Source organism: Neophocaena asiaeorientalis, unplaced genomic scaffold (genome assembly GCF_003031525.2).
Source record: "Neophocaena asiaeorientalis asiaeorientalis breed wild unplaced genomic scaffold, Neophocaena_asiaeorientalis_V1.1 scaffold206, whole genome shotgun sequence".
Lineage (NCBI taxonomy): Eukaryota > Metazoa > Chordata > Mammalia > Artiodactyla > Phocoenidae > Neophocaena > Neophocaena asiaeorientalis.
In genome coordinates, this window is record NW_020174578.1 from 2,022,959 (window position 1) to 2,029,823 (window position 6,865).

General features: G+C 54.4%; 1 long non-coding RNA gene across 1 annotated transcript; it reads right to left on the reverse strand.

Moving 5' to 3' along the window:
- Window positions 1–2,232: 2,232 nt before the first annotated feature.
- Window positions 2,233–3,013, reverse strand: LOC112408439 (uncharacterized). The gene is made up of 2 exons (XR_003004948.1): window positions 2,881–3,013; window positions 2,233–2,557 (listed from the first exon to the last, which is right to left on the reverse strand). It is a non-coding gene; the product is annotated as an uncharacterized LOC112408439 (long non-coding RNA).
- Between the last annotated feature and the right edge of the window lie 3,852 nt (window positions 3,014–6,865).

Here is a 6,865-nt window from a genome sequence, read left to right on the forward strand (position 1 = left end):
CCCCACAATGTTACACTATGATACAAAAACGTCCTCTCCTATTGTCCCCCTCCCCTAACGACTGTGCGGAGGCAGAAAGTGCAGGTGGTAGAGCTTGGTCTGATTGAGTGGGGTGGGAAAAAAACCTCAGAGTAATCAAAAGTGGGGAGGGGCTTGGGGAATGTTAGGGTGCTAGTGGAGGGGGAAGGGGACAGAGAGGCCCCTCCTGGAACCTACGCCACCCTGAGGAGATCTCCTATGTCATCAGGGCTCCCCTCTGGGACTCACTGTGCCCACTTGTGCAGACTGGCATTTATAGTGAGGCCCGTGGGAGGAGCGTCCCTGGAGCAGGTGATGGCAACTTAGGGCAGGAGGACACACAGCCTGGAAAGCTCTGCGATTCCCCGTTGCTTCCTGAATAGGGTCCGAGCTCCTTGCCCTTCATTAGTCCACAGACACGTAATGCACATGTACTATATGCCAGGCCTCATGCTGGTTGCAAGGATAGAGTCCGCTCTCAAAGCGGGAAGCCCCAACCCGCCTTTTCAGCCTTATGACTTCCATCTTGGACCTCGCAGCCCGCTGAGCAGAAGCACCTGACCCTGTAGTTTCATATCCTGTTCATACATCCGACTACCATGACCTCTCTCCCACATGGCTGACTGAGACCAGTTCTTCCTTTGAAGAACTGCCACCTTCTCAGACTCTCCCCTGACGGTCCCCGTCAGAAACCTCGTGCTGGCCTCTGCCTGCATTTTCGGAGACAGCTCACCTTGCCATTGCAAGCATCACCTTGTACGTTAACCGTTTCTATTCATGAATTATCCCCCTTATGAGCAGGGAAGCTTCTTGGGGACTGTGACCTGGATATCTTTGTTTTCTTGAAGGTTACTGGCAAATGTTGCGATGATACGTGCTTCACGAGTAGGCGCCTCTGCTCATGCATACATGTAGACATACGTGTTTGTGCATGTGTGTTGGTATATGTGCAGACACCCATGTTAGAATGCACGCAGTGTTGCAATAGTGGGAGGAGGCTGTGTGCTGCAGACCGGTGCGGGGGGTACAGATGGCTGTTCCAGGCAGCGCTTAGAGTGGTATCTGCTCCTGAATTGGGTCACTTTGGGCAAACTCATTGATCCATTCATTCCTTTAAAGAGAATTTATTGGGTTATTACCCTGAGCCAAGGTGCTATGCCACATCGCAAGGATACTGTAACGCCACACAACCTGGTCCTCAAGGAGCTGACCTTCTAGTGGGGGCGTCAGACAAGGAAAGAGGTAGTTTCCATCAACTGTGGTCAGTGGCAGGAAGGAGATGCACACAGGGTACTGTGACAGCAAAATACAGGGAGAATTTCATCCATTTGCATGGAGTAAGGGGCAAAGATCCTCCAGAGGAAGCTACTTGCTGGGGAAGACGTCACCATTGAACCCGCAAGGGTGAGTGGGAGCACACATATGTGTCATTCCAGGTAGAGGAGTGCAAGGCGGCCTGAGAGCCAGTGACTCGGGGGTTCAGGGTGACGGGAGTGAGGGTGAGTGTGGATAAAGTGATGGAGGACAAAGGTGGGTCTTTTATGCCATCCTGCGGACTTTGGGTTACATCACCATGGTGACAATAAGACAGTAAAAAGCTTTGGAAGGATTTCTAGAAATACCAACAGGGCTGATCCTTGGTTTTAGGGAAACTGATTTTCTATCCTCTCAGGACTGATCAGGGCCATATTCACACACATTTAATTCACTAGAGTGAAATTTATATCCAGCTTTGTAACTTAAACTGGAAGGTACATCTGATAATGAGAATAGATAGTAATTTCTCTTCTTCTCACCTGGAATCACTCCTTGGTGATGGAGAAAGCTGAGTAGTGCCCTCAGGGGGACAGTGGACAGCAGCGTGGGTGATGTACATGACACCCAGCTTTGTTGGCCGTGGGGACATGACCACTCAGCAAGTGGACACAGCTCTTCCTCAGAGCACCTTTGTCCAGGTAGGACAGAAATTTCCTATAGGCAGCATCACAACTTTTTCTAGGCTGTTCCAGAGTAAGCCTCTCTCTTCACCAATCACACCCTTTCACATGTACTTAAGTTTTGCCGGCAGTGTGGAGTAGTACCAGCCACAGGCTGGGTCCCTTGACCCTCCTACCTGAGGGGCCTGCACTTTCTTGAACACCTCTTGTTTCTACCCTGGCTGGAGTCACATGGGACTTCAGAGATGGACGGAAGAGATATCTAGACACTCGCAAGGCAGACTCAAGCCAGATCAGGCCATTTTTATTGGTTGAATCTGTTCAGGCCCGCTTGGTCTGATTGAGTGGGGTGGGAAAAAAACCTCAGAGTAATCGAAGGGTCCCCCTTGGACTAGGGAGATTTTGGTCATGAGTGTTTGGGGTGCATGCACACAGGGGTAGATACTGGGATGCGAAGAGAGTTGAGAGCAGCTCTTCTGAAGCACTGGGTAGGAATGGAAAAAGCAGAATTCACATCAGGGCCATAACATGCTGGAAGCTCCTGGCTCCACCTCTAAGCTGGCTTCACCTCTAAGCTGGCTTCAGGAATCCTTTCTCTTGACCTGAAGAAGAGAAAGTTTGGGAATTACCAGGAGCCAGCAGTGCTTGGGAATGAGAGGAAGTAGGGTTTCCCACTGACAAGACAAATAGCAGGGTTCCTCCAACATCCATCCATTGGGGATTCAGGTGACCCCAGTTTCTCCTTCACAGCATGGTACTTGCATAATGATCCCATATATAAGTGTCTTCTGAGGCATGTGGATGACTCCCCACCTTCCTCTCTGCCCATTCTGGCCCTGGCAGGGTCTCTGTGTTCCTGGGTGTCAGCTGCTGTGTTTCAAGTGTCACCTCCAACCAGCCGGCCCCATCCTGCCCTCGTCCTTACCATGGCCATCAGCACCAGGGCGCTGACCAGCACAGCATAGAGGGTGGCCTTCCCCAGCAGGATCTCATAGAGGATGGTGGCAGACAGGACCCCTTGCTGGTAGGACGCTGTTGGCAGGAAGGGAGAGCAGGTAGGTACCTGTGAGCAGGGATCTCTGGTCTCCTTGCCCACGCACCACCCACCCTTCCATGCCCCACAGTCACAGAGGACCCCACACTTAGAAGGGCCCCTTGTTGATTTAATGTGCTGCTGTCGCCATTTTGAAATTCTAAGTAATTTTTAGCAAAAGCCCTGGGTGTTCCCGTTGCAGTGGTTCTGCTGCCCAGGAGGTCTGCTGCCCTGCCCTGCATTTCCCACCTTGCTGACTACTCACTCCTCTGTCCCTAGGTCCTTACTGGCCGACCAGGTAATCTCCTTACTTCTCTCTGCTGTGCAGCTCCATCAGGCTTTCTGCCCCCAGTCTGGTTATTCACTCTCGCCTCAAAGCCCCTGCCCTTGTGGTTCAACCAGCCCTCCAAGGGCACTATGGAATCTACTCCTCTGACCTCCTCACCCAGCAAACTCTCAGCCCCTATCGGAAAAAGTAAAGATGCCTTTTGAGCCACCTGCGATGCTCCCCGTGATGGTGACGTGATGGACAGGACGATCGGAAGCCAGACCTTCCTTACACCCTGAAGCACTGACTACATGGCTCCATGATGAGGGCAAAGCCAGTTCTCCCTCCGTGTTTGCGAGTCCCTGTGGGGTGTGGGTCGGCTTGCCCACGTGGGTGCACGTGTGTGTCCTGGTGAGCTTCTGCTGTGTGTGCTTGGATGTGGGCTGAACTAGCCTCAGGCAGAATTCTGAAGTTTATGGGTCCTGTTCCCAGCCTTCCTGCCCATTAGCCACATGCCAAACCTGCCCCTCCTTTGGCACTGGGCTCGCCTCCCTTGCCAGTGGCCACCTAGCGGAAGGGTAGGGAGGGGACCACTGGATTACAAGAGGTTTCCTGGATACTCTCCATGTAGCTACTCTTGTAAGTCTCACAGCAGATTTAGCAGTAGGTATTGTTGATGACCTTGTATAGAAGAGGGGATGTTCCCACAGATTCACTTGACCAAGGTCAGCAGATCATTAAAGGGCCAGGGCTTGGGACCTAGATTTACCTGGTTGTAAGGTCTCCTGCTTTTCTCCACCCTGGCTGATCACAGGAACCCAGCTTCCCCTCCGGGAACAAACACTTCAGCTGATCCCCATTGGCTCCATCTTAATTAGCCTAACTGCAAACACCCTTGCTGTTGTCAAATCATCCAGGTAAATATACTAGTATTGAGGGTTTCTCCCCCTCTGGAAGCTCAATACTCCCCACAGCAGGTGACCTTGAAGGTCCTTTTCCAGCACAAAGAGCCTAAGATCCTCCAGGGAATGTTCCTCAGCTCACAAGCAAAATACCTGCATCTTAATATATGTCCTGCCCCACCTGGCTGTTTAACCTAGAAGACATGGTGTGAGGAGGGAGATATCCGGCTAGGGGATGAGGGGGGTACGTTTGGTGAGTAAATCCACCCAGTGGCCCAGGTTCCCATCTAGCCCCCATGTGCTGTATACACAGCCTGGCCCTCAGGGGTCTGGGGCTTAGGAAGAGAGGAAGAGGTTTTAAAGCTAATTTCAAATCCAAACTTCTAAACAGTAAATCAACAAACCCCGCTGACTATGATTCTCTCCCTCATGCCTGGGGTTTCTCTCTCTCACCTCTCTGTTCCACACTCTTGTCTGTCATCCTTTTTCTCCTCTGCTCAGTGGAAGCCTCCATCTGCACCTCCCAGGAGCCGGCTGTGCAGGGGGCCACGTCCTGTGCTCACCCCTGCTTGTTCCTGCCCCTCTGGCTCATTCTCCCCTTTGCATCAGCTACACCCCCTCCTGCCCTTCCCCCAGCCCAGATTGCCCTCCATGGTCTTTTTCTCCAATCCAGCAGCTCTCAGAGTCCCAATAAATCTTCTCTTTCTCCAATGCTCACCCTGTCCCTAAATATCTCAGAAACAAAGAGACCAAAGCCCCTCCCCAACCCTTGCCCTCTGTCTCTGTTCCTGGACCAGGAGTACCCCATCCCAGGCCCCTCATCCCTTGCAGAGCTGACCCCACAGACGGACAACTGGCAACACAGCCCAGCTGCAGCCCTCCCCACCCATCTCCGGGGACACGATGGGCTGCGAAAGGAAGGCAGGCAGACACAGCCAAATCTCACCTGTGACCGTGAGCCTGGTGCCTGGGCCGAAATACCGCTCATAGGAGCACAGAGTCCCAGTCCAGCACGCAAACCCCTCAGCGCCCAGCCACTCGCCCTCCGGGTCCCAGCGCCCGGCTCCAGCGCAGGGAGGGGACCAGGTGCCCGGGTCCGACCTTCCAACCCGCCCCGCCGCCGCTGCCGGGCCCGCGGACACTCACCCACCACGGTCAGCCGGCTGCCGGCCCCGAAGGGCAGGCGGCGCCTGTAAAGCACAACCCCGGGGCTCCCCACCCAAACCGAGGCGCGCCGCCCGCGCTCACCTAGCACCAGGAGCCGCGTGCCCGGCCCGAAGTACCGGGGCTGAGTCACTGCCCCCCAGCGCCGCTCAAAAACCCGCCGCGCATCCCGCCGCGTCCCCGGCGGCAGCGTCCCCGCTCACCTAGCACCAGGAGCCGCGTGCCCGGCCCGAAGTACTGAGTGTCAGCGCTCACAGCTTCAGGGCTCAGCACAAAAAGGGGTCCCGCGGCCCTGCTGGCGTCCTGAACGCCCCGCTCCGCTAACGCCCCAGGGCACCCCGCTCACCTAGCACAGTCAGCCGGGTGCCCCCGCCGAAGTACTGAGTGTTTTGGCTCACAGCCCTGAGGCCCAGGACAAAAACTGCCGCTGCCCTCTCCTGATGTCCCGGACTCAGCCCAAGTCCCCACCGACCCCGAGCACAGCCCCAAATGGAGATGGGCAGCAGCCCGCCCGAGCGAGCGCTCAGGGACCCCAGCTGCCCTCCTTACCCAGCAGTCAGCTTGGAGCCATCCCCAGAATACAGCTGTGTGGTATCCACACAGCCCTGGGACCCAGGAGCAAACTTTGCCTTCTCAGACAGCAGCCTAGGAGGGTCCAGCGCCCACACCCCCAAAGCTAGGGTTCAAGGGGTTATCCAGCCTGGGCAGCCCATCCTCCCTCCTCCCTGGAGCAACCTCCTTACTTAGCACAGTGAGCCTGGTCCCTGGCCCGAAGTGCAGCTCATTATAGGAGCACAGTGGGAAGGGGCTACCAAGAATTCCTCCCTCTTCCCCTCCTCCCCTGGCACAGACTGGGGCCACCCTCCTTCTCCCTGGCTTCTCTCTGGACAAGGTAATCTGGACGCTGCATGAGGTCACCCCAATTTGCAGAGAATCAGCTTGGGGATTTACAGTGGTTGTGAAATTGGAAGGGGTATTTGTGATGGAGATTTTGCTGGATTGGGAAGCGTTCCAGGCTAGACCCTGCCTCTTACTACTTCTGTGACCTGCAACCTCGCTGGCCGTCATTTCTGCAGCTGAAAAATGGGGTAATATCTTCCCCACAGCGTTGTTGTGAGTGCTTAACAAATCACACACCTGCAAGTACTTTGTCAAAGGGCAAGTTTTGTGAAAAGCACAGAATCATGACTCCACTTTGTGGCTTGATTCTCCACTTTCCTGGAAGCTGAGTGTGGAGCAGGGAGAGGCAGGGGTGATTCGTTTGGGCGTCACCATCCGCATTCCCTGCTGTTAGTCTCCCTCATCCTTGCCACTTCTCTCTCCCCTCAATGGGCACTCACTACTGACTGCCTCCCAAGAGTCCCTAAGGTGGCATTATACCCTGATTTTCTTGGCTGTGTTTGAAAAGCCCTGTACTTGGGGCCCTGGAGGATTAGCCATCGAATATCTATTTTCTTCCTAGCTTAAATCCCTCTTCGGTGCATGACTAACTTTTCAGACTTAGAAGCGATTACAGTAGAGTTGAAATAAGCCTGGATTTTGA